At 41.8% G+C, this 12989-nt stretch overlaps 1 pseudogene; it reads left to right on the top strand.

The window, feature by feature from the left end:
- Positions 1–12167: 12167 nt before the first annotated feature.
- Positions 12168–12282, top strand: LOC148348807 (U2 spliceosomal RNA; annotated as a pseudogene).
- The last annotated feature ends 707 nt before the right edge of the window (positions 12283–12989 follow it).

Genomic DNA, 12989 nt, shown 5'->3' on the forward strand with positions numbered 1-12989 from the left:
AACTTGATTCCGGCTTGATGTTTTAGTGGTTGGCTGGTCCTTTTTTACTTCTCATATTCACAACCTAGAACTAAATAGTAATAACATAAGTTTATATATTGTATTAAATTGGTCGCCCTTCAAGCTAATCAGTAACAAAAAGAAGCACTCAGCTTCAAAACATCCGTGACAACTGCGCTAATGCTATGGCTAATGTGATTCTGAGACCACTTGTGCGACATCAATAAACTGTCTTCTCTGTGTCAGTTATGTTAGCGATATTAGCCTTGTCTGTACTTGAACTGCAACCATTTGCTGCTTTCACATCTCCTCAGCCTTGCTAATTGCTAATGCTAACTTGATTCCGGCTTGATGTTGTAGTGGTTGGCTGGTCCTGTTTTACTTCTCAAATTCACAACCTTGAACAACATAGTAATCACAATGGTTTATCTATTGTATCAAATTAGTAGCCTTTTAAGCTAATCAGTAACAAAAAGAAGCACTCAAAATGTCCGTGACCCCTGCGCTAATGCTATCGCTAATGTGATTCTGAGACTACTTGTGTGACATCAATACTATTTCCTAGCTGCGTCAGTTATGTTAGTCCTGTCAAGTTCAGTCATGTTTATTTGTGACGCCCTTTATCACAAGGAGTCTCAAAGGACTGGACAGACCACAGATTATTGTAAACTCTAGACTATTATGACACTATCCGCTGATCTAAAACCTACATGAGGGCAAGGAAAAACTCAAAACCTCAAGAAGAGGTAAATAAAGGAACCTTAGCCTTGTCTGTACTTGAACCGCAACCATTTACTCAGAATCACTTGTTGCTAATGGTGTCAAGACAAAGAATGGAAGAAGGACCCAGATGCGTAACGTTGTTCACAAGTTTATTGAGATAGGCTGGACGCGGGAAGCAAGCCGCTCATAGAATCGAAACGTGATCTGAATGCGGAAGTGGATCTTCCGGAGCGGGCGATCGTAGTGTAGTAGACGGAAAAACAGGTCGTTAGCCGGGACGGGAGAGCAGAACGTGGGCGGGTCAAAAAAACGAGTCGTTAGCTAGGATGGGAGATCACAACGTGGTCGGGGTCAAAAAACGAGTCGTAGCCGGAGACAGAAATCAGAAACGGACGGGTGAAAAACGGGTGAAAAAGTGGGATCGACAAGAGTCAGAGTCAAAAATGCTTGCCTAGTGAAAACAGAGGTTTGCTGTTGGACTGACAACAGGTGACTGAAAGGACGGAGCTAAAGTAGGACGGGTAGCATGCTGCCTAAGTCAAGTTAGCATTAGCGGAATGTTCTTACTTAGGTTTTGGTTCACAGCATTATATACGAGAGATTTACACAACATATACTAGATAGCTAGCTAGCTAGCTAGATAGATAGATAGATAGATAGATAGATAGATAGATAGATAGATAGATAGATAGATAGATAGATAGATAGATAGATAGATAGATAGATAGATAGATAGATAGATAGATAGATAGATAGATAGATAGATAGATGGATAGATAGATAAATATAAATATGTCTTAGATAGATAGATGGATAGATAGATAAATATAAATATGTCATAGATAGATAGATAGATAGATAGATAGATAGATAGATAGATAGATAGATAGATAGATAGATAGATAGATAATTTATTCATCCCCGGAGGGAAATTCACACTTCCAGCAGTATCCTTTTGTTGTTTATTAACAGATTAACAGGATGGCCTCGGGGTGCTGTGTTGTAGTTTAGCGGAGTGGATGACGTCACACGCTAGGCCCAAAGTTCAACGTCCCTGCAGCAGATGGAAGTCTTTGTTCCCAGGGTTACACCACCTCGTGTTCACGTAGATAGCGAGTCCACCTGTCGAAAGGGGTGGCATAAATGTCATTCCCTCAACTAGTAAAGTAGTGTAAAGTCAAGTTACATTTATTTGTGACTCCCTTAATCACAGGAATTCTCAAAGGACTGCACAGGTTACAATGACACCATCCCCTGATCTTAAACCAATATGCAGGCAAGGAAAAACTCAAAAATCTCAACGTGAAGAAACCTTATCCTTGTCTGTACTTGAACCACAACCATTTACTGATTTCATAACTACTCAGTCATTCGCCGCTAATGGTAACAGCTGCCTAAGTGAAGTTAGCATTAGCTAGTTGATAGCATAATTACAACATTTAAGCAATGTATACTGTCAAAAGGGGTTGCATTAATGACATTCTCTCAACTTGTACAGTGGTGTCAAGTCACATTTATTTGTGACTCCCTTAATCATAGGGAGTCTTAAAGGACTACACAGGTTACAATGACACCATCCCCTGATCTTAAACCAATATGCAGGCAAGGGAAAACTCAAAAACCTGGAGAAGGGGCCTCACAATTTCCAGGATGATCAGGCTGCAATAGATGTAGCACTAGGTAACAATACACAAAAATGTAGTAAACATCCTTAAACCTAAATATCAGTTTTTCCAGCTTTTCCAGACCATTTAAATTGAAGCCATCCACCTCCATGGCCGTCAAACCCGTCAGGCCGTTTTCTAGCAATGTGTCTTCGAGGAACGATAAGTTAAACAGAAGCGATAAGAGATTCACACCAACTTCAACATGGCTGGGGGACATTTTTTTTTCAGTCCATGTATATTTTATACTCCGTGCCTTTCTTCTTTGTAGCTCGATAGCACTCAAGTCAGTGAGAGAACCAACCCCGCACTTAAAGTTTGGTGGGATTCCTTGCAGCATTGTAGTCTGTACTAGCATGGCACCAAGGTGTGAATTTACGACCGAATTGCACTTAATGAATTGTACTATTTGCTGAATTGAAAACCCTCTTCTGTTTTACTGCTTCTGTAGGTGGATTGCCGACGGCATCACCGAAAGGGTTAATAAGTAACCAGCGTGAGATTGCAGTAGCTTAAGATTGATCTGCGCTAGCATCCGTTCCCATGCTGGGTCTAAAAATGAAGTTCTATACGACTGCGTTTGCATTAGCGCCCACATGTTTGTCATATATCGTAGCGCGCATGTGTCAAAGTCAGGGCCCGTGGGCTACATCGGGACCCTGAGAAGGTATTCGTTAGCCTGAGATGATCTTGATCGTTATTGTGGCATACACTATTCATTTTCCTTGCTTTTTATTTTATTGTATTTTAATCAATGATAGGAAATTGTTATTATTTTTTTCTTAAAAGTGATTCCAGACAAGTTTTGCCAAAATATAAAATATAGGCTACTCGGGCGGTCTGAACAATTCTGGCTTTTTTCATTTAAAGGGATAGTGTGTATTATTTAGCACCTAGTAATAAAATACTTGTAATAAATTCAATTTATGAACGATTGTCGGGAATGTTTATAAGTAGGGCAGCATCTTTACTTATTTGCTTTTACTCAAATCATTGATTGATGCGGTTGAGAAAACGGTTAAATTGCTTTTTTCGCCCACTTTTTACCACAGAGGAGGAAGGTGCCTAACTCTTCAAGCCCATCTTCCACAAGTAAGTTAAACTTCACTTTATTCATCTTTAGAGAACATATTATTTTATGAAATATTTATTTTTTAGTACAAAACAATACAGGCTACATATGTAAACCTTGAACATAAAAAATATAGCACTGAATCAACTTACGAACAAATTCAACTTACGAACGATTGTCGGGAACGTTTGTAAGTAAGGCAGCATCTTTACGTATTTGCTTTTACTCAAATCATTATCTGGATGACTACTCTTTACTTTTACTTGAGTAGATTTGATAAAGAAGAGGCGAGCCGTTTCTTTTGAAATGAAAGTGGGCTAAGAAAGATTGATGCGGTTGAGAAAATGGTCGGAACGCTTTTTTTTCGCCCACATTTTACCAGGAAGGATGAAGGCGCCTAACTCTTGAAGCCCATCTTCCACAAGTAAGTGAAACTTCACTTTATTTATCTTTATAGATCATATTATTTTATGAAATGTTTATTTTTTAGTACAAAACAATAAAGGTTACTTATACAAGCCTTAAACATACTTATTCTTATTCTGAACTATAAGCCGCTACTTTTTCCCCTAACTTTTCAACCCTGTGGCCAATTTATGTAATTTTTCTAACGGCCACCAGCGGCGCTCGAGTGTTGCTACCATTAACTGTCCTGTCAAAGCTATAGTATTATTATTAAAGCTTTGAAAACTCTCTCGGTGTACCGTCTTTCTTTGTAAATATGTGTAACCCATGTATAATATGTATTTGCAACTGTATATTTTTGTAATGTATTTATTTTAGACACTTATTCTGATATGTTTTGCACGGGTGAACGAAAAATGAGGGGCGGAACTAACGCGGGGTGCCGAGTTTAAGAAAAAGTAAAGAGTAGTCATCAAGATAATGACTTGAGTAGAAGCAAATAACGAACGTAATAGGTTCCCGACAAGCATTCGTAAGTTGAATTTGTTCGTAAGTTGATTCAGTGCTATATTTTGTATGTTCAAGGTTTATATACCGTAAATTCCGGACTATAGAGCGCACCTGATTATAAGCCGCACCCCCCACATTTTAAGAGGAAAACCAATTCACAATACACAAGCCGCACCTGTATATAAGTAAAAACAAATTCAACATATGAACGATTATCAGGAACCTATTACATTCGTGAGTAGGACAGCGTCTTTACTTATATGTTTTTACTCAAATCATTATCTGGATGATTACTCTTGACTTTTACTTGAGTAAATTTTTCAGCTACTCTACCCACTTCTGGCCCTTCCATCAGTTTCTCTTTGGTAGCAGATCTCAAAAATAATTTTAGATCATCCTCCCGATACCGATTGGCGAAAAGTTTTGAAAGAAAAGCGTCAAATCCGGACCCTGCCCGCGGTCAGCATTGCGTAAATATCCGCAGTCTTGTTAACATGTCATACCTTTTAAACGGCCTGACAAAACAGCCCACCTGGGATCGGGTTGAGGGAATAAAGGATAAAAAAAGCCAAAACGTGGCCCGTCGTTATTTTTACAAGTCTTTACGACTCAATTTAGCGTGTGGGAAATAAAACAAGCAGGATGTCGCGGCTCTAAAGGCTAAGATGAGTTACTGGGACTCCCCGAGCTGTCAGAAAACTCGGCGTGGGGGCTGAATGGTGCGGAACGAGGGAATATAAAAAGGTGAAGGGGGAAGGACTGAAGGGATCATCGGGTTTTCATCAAAATCAACACTTAGGTAGGATTTGCTGTGTTTGGGTTTTGGAGGGTTAACCTTGATGGAGTTTGACACATCTGGATAATTGAGTGACGCGTCAAACTATTACCGGTACAAATCAAACTGAGGCCCACCGGAGCCGGATTGACACCGCATGCAACTTTAATTGTCAGTTTGTCTTTTTGTATATACCTCACTTCCATCAGCAGTTTGTCACTGCAGTTATCATCTGTTGAGAACAGAGTAAGTGAAATGAATCTCATCTCATCTCATCTCATTAGCTACACCGCTTATCCTCAGTAGGGTCGCGGGGGTGCTGGAGCCCATCCCAGCAATCATCGGGCAGTGGGCAGGGGACACCCTGAACCGGTTGCCGGCCAATTGCAGGGCACACGGGGACAGACAACTCACTCGCTGATTCACACTTAGGGACAATTTGGACCGGCCAATTCACCTGAAATGCATGTTTTTGGAATGTGGGAGGAAACCGGAGTGCCCGGAGGAAACCCACGCAAGCACGGGGAGAACATACAAACTCCGCACAGGAAGTCTGGAGCTGGATTTGAACCCACGCAGGAGGTTCCCAAGACATGAACTGTGCCGCACATGCGCTAACCACTGCGCCGCCGTGCTGCTCAGTGAAATTAATAGGACAAGCAAAATGGCCTGGTGTTTGGATTCGGCTGCTCGGAGTGGTGGGTGGTCGAGAGCTGCAGTACCCACAAAAGCAGAGGTTTATTGATTGACAACCAGGGTTGGGTAGGGTTACTTTAACTTGATTACTTTCAATTACTTTTAGATTACTCCAATGCCAAATATGCTAATAAAAGACAAAAGAAACTAAATATGAATAAAATTACTCAATTTTGTGCAGGCTTGGGGAGTAACGGAATACATGGAACGGCAAAAATGATGTTGGCAAGCTGTTTGGATTTATTTTCATTTTGTTTCTGTCGCATTTTATGTTCGTTTTGCCGGAGATCAAAGAGATCAAAGCCAGGAGAGAAAGCTTACCACGTGTTGTGAGTCATCATTTTATTCATATTTAGTTTATTTTGTCTTTTATTAGCATATTTGGTATTGGAGTAATCCAAAAGTAATTGAAAGTAAGTCTTTTGTTCTATGTGTCTTTGCAGTGTAGTTATTTAATCAGTAATGAAACATTTTAATGCCTAAAGTCAGTGTCAGGAACACATGACAAAAAGTTAGCGGACACCAGGACAGACAGATCTGAAAAGTTGCCTGCCCAGCCATCAAGTTGCCTGCCCCATTTTTCACAACTTGAAACACAATAAGACAACTCATCGCAAAAAAAAAAGCATTGTTGCAAAGTATTAAGGATTGATAATCAGAGTGTATAACAGAACAGCAATTTAAAATTAAGTTTATTATAAATCTACTTATAAAACATGTATATGACACCGCTGTTTTCCATCTGCCATCAGTATGTACCTGTATTTATTCATTTTCATTCATGCAATGTTTGCGTTGCCTACTCTGCTACAAGCCACGTGAACTCCTCTTTCTACGATACTTTAAATGTATGTTTACGTTTTGTAGCGTCATAAATTGTGTTAGCTTCTTTTGAATCTTTCTTCTGGGGCTTTATTCCTAACCACTTCTCAATTGTTCTTGTGTTCTCTGTGCATCTTCTTTGGAAAATGATATGAAAATACTTGACCTTATAAGGCTCAGGAGAGTCCGGAAGCACGAAGTTATACTCCCGACGTAGGAGGGCAGCACGGCGGCGCAGTGGTTAGCGCGTGTGCGGCACAGTTCTAAGGTCTTGGGAACCTCCTGTGTGAGTTCAAATCCGGCTACCAGACTTACTGTGCGGAGTTTGTATGTTCTCCCCGTGCTCGCGTGGGTTTCCTCCCACATTCCAAAGACATGCATTTCAGGTGGATTGGCCGGTCCAAATTGTCCCTAGGTGTGAATCAGCGAGCGATTTGTCTGTCCCTGTGTGCCCTGCGATTGGCTGGCAACCAGTTCAGGGTGTCCCCTGCCCACTGCCCGAAGACAGCTGGAATGGGCTCCAGCACGCCCGCGACCCTACTGAGGATAAGCGGTGCAGCTAATGAGATGAGATGAGATGAGACTCCCGACGTAAAAGATGCACGCCCCCCCCGGGCATCCGGACAGACGTTATTTCAGACACTGCTCAAGTGTTTGTACTGTCTTTATCAAAATTTTAAACTAACTTTCAGGGGGGAAGGGTTCCATTATTCAATGATCATGGTATTCTCAAGCAAAATCCGTATTGATCGATACAACCACGTATTTATTTGTTTCGGATTGATTCTAAAATAATATTGGAGTAATCAAAAAGTAATTGAAAGTAATCAAGTTAAAGTAACCCTACCTAACCCTGTATATATAGACATGATTATATACATCATAGGCGCCGCCGCGAGCGGCAGCCTTTCCAGCAGCTCTGTGTTATTTTGCTCTTTTTGTGATTTATTGTTTTAAGTGTCTGCTTCTATCTTCGGTGTTTTTCGTCCAGTTTGACAACTACACTTTGGATTACTTTCTATCCTATTGGGTTTTAACGCACAAAAATGCGTTTATTCGAGGAATCAACTCCTTGCCCTGAAGAGTTCTCATTCCGGCGTAATGAGGGGGCCCTATCGTGGATGCAGAGCCGGAGCTAAGGCTAATTGGCTAGCGGCGTTATAAGTCTTCGGTACCGTCCGTAATCATGGTAAATGTGAACTCTCTACCAAACTGGCTGTGCTGGTGAAAAACATCAAAGCGTACAGGGAGTGCAGTTTGCTGGGTTTTATGGAAACGTGGCTCACGTCTAGCATCCCGGACGCAAACCTGGAGCTACAGCGCTGTTAGGGACAGAGACACAAAAGCCTGCGGGAAGCGGAGAGGAGGAGGACTCGCTATCTACGTGAACACGAGGTGGTGTAACCCTGGGCACAAAGATTTCCATCTGTTGCAGGGACGTCGAACTTTTGGACTAGCGGGTGACGTCATCCACTCCGCTGTTGCTAAACTACAACACAGCACCCCGAGGCCATCCTGTTAATCTGTTAATAAACAACAAAAGGAGACTGCTGGAAGTGTGAATCTATCTATCTATCCATCTGATATCGCCCAGAAAGACACCTTTCACTATTCCAATAGCAAAAAACGAATATTCCGTGGCCATTCTAAAAACTGAACCAGAAGAGCTTCAAATAAAAACTAAAAACGCACACTTTGATGTGTGTAAGGGTCATAACCCCAACTTGATGAACTGCCTCCGGCGCTGTCATCAAGCTTTTTCCTCGGCGATGTTGCGTCGCTACTGCGTGATAAGAAAAAAATCTGCTTTTCTCTTTTTCTTCACGTTCAGGTGGTTGAAGTGATCCTCTCCGTGTTCTGTGAATACCGTCTGTGATATTTCCCCTCGCATCACACTGTGATAGCGCCGTATGTTAATTCTTCTGTCTCCGCCTCGGAAAAGGAACGCATTCCCTTCCATTCATTTTCCTCTCTGGCGCTATCTCCTTTTTTTTTCCCCCGCTTTCATTTTCGCTCCAATTGGGAAAAACCTTGCAACGGGGGGGAGGGAAGAGAAGGCCCGGTAATTAAAATTCTGTTCAGCATGACAACGCTGTTTCATGCCTCATTTTTTTTTCACCCCCTTCTGCCACACATGGAATGAATACAGAATAAAGGAACGGTGAACAGACGGTAAGGGGATGAGTTCTGAGTGCGTTCAATGTACGCCTGGAGATTTTGGAGTACCGATCCTGATATATGTATAAATGAATGCATAAATAAATACCTACGAAGAAATCACATAGTACCTAAATATATGACATATATATCATATACAGTGGAACCTCGGTTCTCGACCATGATCCGTTCCAGAACCCTGTTCGAAAACCGATTTGTTCGATCGCTGAAATCATTTTTCCCATTAAAAATAATGTAAATCGTTTTAATCCGTTCCAACACCCTGAATGTTTACCTTGAATGTTTAACGTAAACATAAAGCTAACCCAGGCTAATCGTACGTTCGCGTTATCGTAATCTTCAGTACGAAAGATTACGCTAATATGAACGTGTAAAAATAAAAAAAATCAGGTCGTTTACAAGTCATTTAGCACCCGGGTCTCCACAACAAGTGGTGAGCGGTTCGTTGGAAAGGGGGATGCATTCCAACACCCTGAATGTTGGGCTCCGTTCCAACACACTGAATGTTTACCTTGAATCTTATCTCATTAGCTGCACCGCTTATCCTCAGTAGGGTCACGGGGGTGCTGGAGCCCATCCCAGCAATCATCAGGCAGTGGGCAGGGAACACCCTGAACTAGTTGCCAGCCAATCGCAGGGCACACAGGGACAGACAACTCACTCGCTCATTCACACCTAGGGACAATTTGGACCGGCCAATTCACCTGAAATGCATGTTTTTGGAATGTGGGAGGAAACCGGAGTGCACGGAGGAAACCCACGCAAGCACGGGGAGAACATACAGACTCCGCACAGGAAGTCCGGAGCTGGATTTGAACCCACGCAGGAGGTTCCCATGACTTCAACTGTGCCGCATATGCGCTAACCACTGCGCTGCCGTGCTGCCTTGTTTACCTTGAATGTTTAACGTAAAGCTAACCCAGGCTAATCGTACGTTCGCGTTATCGTAATCTTCTGTATGAAAGATTACGCTAACATGAACGTGTAAAAATAAAAAAAAAGGATAAAGAAAATAATTATGCATAGGATTTCTTACCTTTGTGGTGGTCAGCAGAAGGCGCAGGTGGACGGTGGGGTATTCCCTAGCAGGTTCAGACACTCGCACACCTCCCTCATATTTTGCTATTATTTCTTTCTTAAATGCAATAGTTGTACGCACTACTTTTCTTTTTTTCACCTGTAGCAACTTTGCTGCTTGCACTGACTTTCTTCGGATGCATAATTAGAGGCTAAAACACTTCGTACACCTATATTAAAAGCGAAAGCAAAACGAAGCACGTCCGCACGCGATAACAGTTGGTCACGAAAAGAGCGATCTACACCCGTACGCCGCTCAGCATCGCACACTAGGGTACGCACACACGCATTACCGGCGTTCGAACTCCGATTTTTTTGACCGAACAGCAAAGCAAGAATTTCTCGAAATTTTTGTTCGAACTGAGAGGCGTTCGAAAACCGAGGTTCCATTGTATTCTATTTTTTATGTGTTTTATGATTTATTAATTAACCTGTTCAGGGTGTCCCCTGCCCACTGCCCGAAGGGATGGGCTCCAGCACCCCCGCGACCCTACTGAGGATACGCGGTGCAGGTAATGGATGGATAATTAATTAATCTTGGTATTTATTTTATCACGTATATTGTGTGTAGACCATCATCTTTGTGAGGTTGGAAAACTTTTGACTGGGGCTACTTTGTGTTAATTGTTAAAGTTAAAACTTATATAAACTCTATGTTGGCAGAATAACTCAAATAAAAACAAGCATTAAGGTAAATAAATTTCCCAAGCGGAAGAGCACTGTCCGGTGGCCCGTCCGGGCCACGACCTCGGCAGCACTGCCCGCTCCCGTGTGTGTAGTTAACTTTATTCACACAGGAAACAGAAAAATACACCGGAAATGCGACTTCAAAATAAAAGAGATGCAATTAGACTGATTATTGAAACGTTAATTCATGTGTGTGTGTGTGTGAAAGATTGTTTTTATATTTAGGAATATGAAAACAAGTTATATTCACACAGTGAATTCTGAGAAATGTTACAACCAAAACGACCAAACTATCATTAATTCACTATGTTTACTCCTTTCCCGTTACCTGTGGTGTTCCGCAGGGTTCTGTACTTGGCCCCCTTCTTTTCAGCATTTACATGTTTCCATTAGGTGATATTATTCGCAAGTATAATATTAACACTCAGATAACACTCAACTATATCTTATGATGGAGAAATCTGCCACACTAAACTGTGGAAATTTGGAGGCCTGCCTCACTGAGTTAAAAGAATGGAAGTCACTCAACTTCTTGCGCCTTAACTCTGAAAAGACCGAAATGCTAGTTATTGGTCCATCTCAATGCAGTGACTTGTTCTCAAAAAAGTCTCTGAACATTGACAAATGTAATATCACCCAGAGTGACTCAGTCAAAAATGTAGGTGTCATATTTGACCCCGATCTGTCCTTTCAAACACACATTTAGAATATTAATAGAACAGCTTTCTTCCATCTTCGCAACATTGCTAAAATTCACCCTATGCTGTCACAGTCGGATGCAGAGAGTAGAATTCATGCGTTTGTTACCACCCGTCTCGATTACTGTAAAGCACTACTCTCCGGTCTCCCGAAGTCCAAAATCAAGAGCCTTCAGCTGCAGCGAGGCTTTTAACTAAGACAAGAAAGTTTGATCACATTACCCCGATTTTAGCTAACCTGCATTGGCTCCCTGTTAACTTAAGATGTGATTAAGGGGTATACAAATAAACATGACTTGACTTGCAAGGGTGCATGGTCGCTAAGCTAACAATGAACTAATGTTAACGCTAAGCTAATATTAAGTGACTGCCGAGGTATTCTGAGGAGTAAATCACTCTGTTAACTAAAGAAAATGTTTATGTTGATTGCATTTTCAATTCACTCAATTGTTCTGAAAATATGGAGGAAGTTTGTGTGGTGTTGGTTTGTGTTTTGTGTGTGTCTGATGCACGCATAGTCGCATCAGGAGGCTTCTCCTGCTACTGGTAACCATGGAAACCAGTGCTATTTATTTTGTGTGGGGGCTGGGCGCCGCCAGGCTGCACTTGCCCAGTACACCCTACATGATGGAAAACAAGAACTCACTCTTGATCACGGGCCTCTCCGCCAAATTGACTAAAATAATTTTAGGTTGACGATCTTTTCGGTTAGGTTGACCAACTTTCAGCTTAGGGTCCGGCTCACTGACCAACCCTATTTTAAATTGCCTAACACTAGGCTAATGTATGATACCAAGCACACCAATGAAGGACTGTGTCGGTGTGCTTCAATGGAGGACATGGTTCTGAGGTTGTGGACTAACACTGATCACTGCTCAGCTGATTTTTGCAATTGGGAGATGGAATAAGAGTTTGCTCTGTCCACTCCACCCATCGGCCCGGTATTGCAGTACCTCCGGGATCGGTGCATTCGCATTGACTGCTGCTTGGCCCTGTGGCTAGGACCTTGACTCAGCCTCTTGGTTGGTAACAAGTGTCTCGGCCTCTTGGCTTTGCAGTGTGTTATGATTTGACCGATAACGAATAATGGATAATGGATAATTGATAAAGAATATAGCACAATAACCCTAACCCTAACCCTAACCCACCAGATTTAGTGTTAGCATAGACTATCCTTAGTTCAGGTTGACTACCCTTAAGATTAGGGTTTTTGACTCACATCAGTTTAGGTCAACTAACTACAAGGTTATATTGACTAACCCAATGGTTAGGGGTTAGACAAATTGACTAAACCCAGTTCAGGTTGACCATCTTTTGGGTTAGGTTGACTAACTTCGAGCTTAGGGTCAGGCTAACTGACCAACCCTATTTTAAATTGCCTAACACCAAGCTTAGGTATAAAACACTAGATATAGTGTGAGCAGAGACTATCCTTAGTTCAGGTTGACCACCCCTAAACTTAGGGTTTTTGATTCACACCGATTTAAGTAGACTAACTTTAAAGTTTTTCAGACCAACTCAATGGTTAGGGGTTAGAATTAACTAATCATTTATAACCATACAGAATTCTCAGACGCAAAGCTGGATGAAGGCATATTTGAACATTCAGAGAGCAAGCGCGGTAAGGGAATGAAAAAAAAGGTAGGGAGAAGAGGGAGGATAAAACATTCCCAAAATTAATT

The sequence above is a fragment of the Urocampus carinirostris genome, chromosome 18 (genome assembly GCF_059441175.1).
Source record: "Urocampus carinirostris isolate Australia breed hairy pipefish chromosome 18, RoL_Ucar_1.0, whole genome shotgun sequence".
Classification (NCBI taxonomy): domain Eukaryota; kingdom Metazoa; phylum Chordata; class Actinopteri; order Syngnathiformes; family Syngnathidae; genus Urocampus; species Urocampus carinirostris.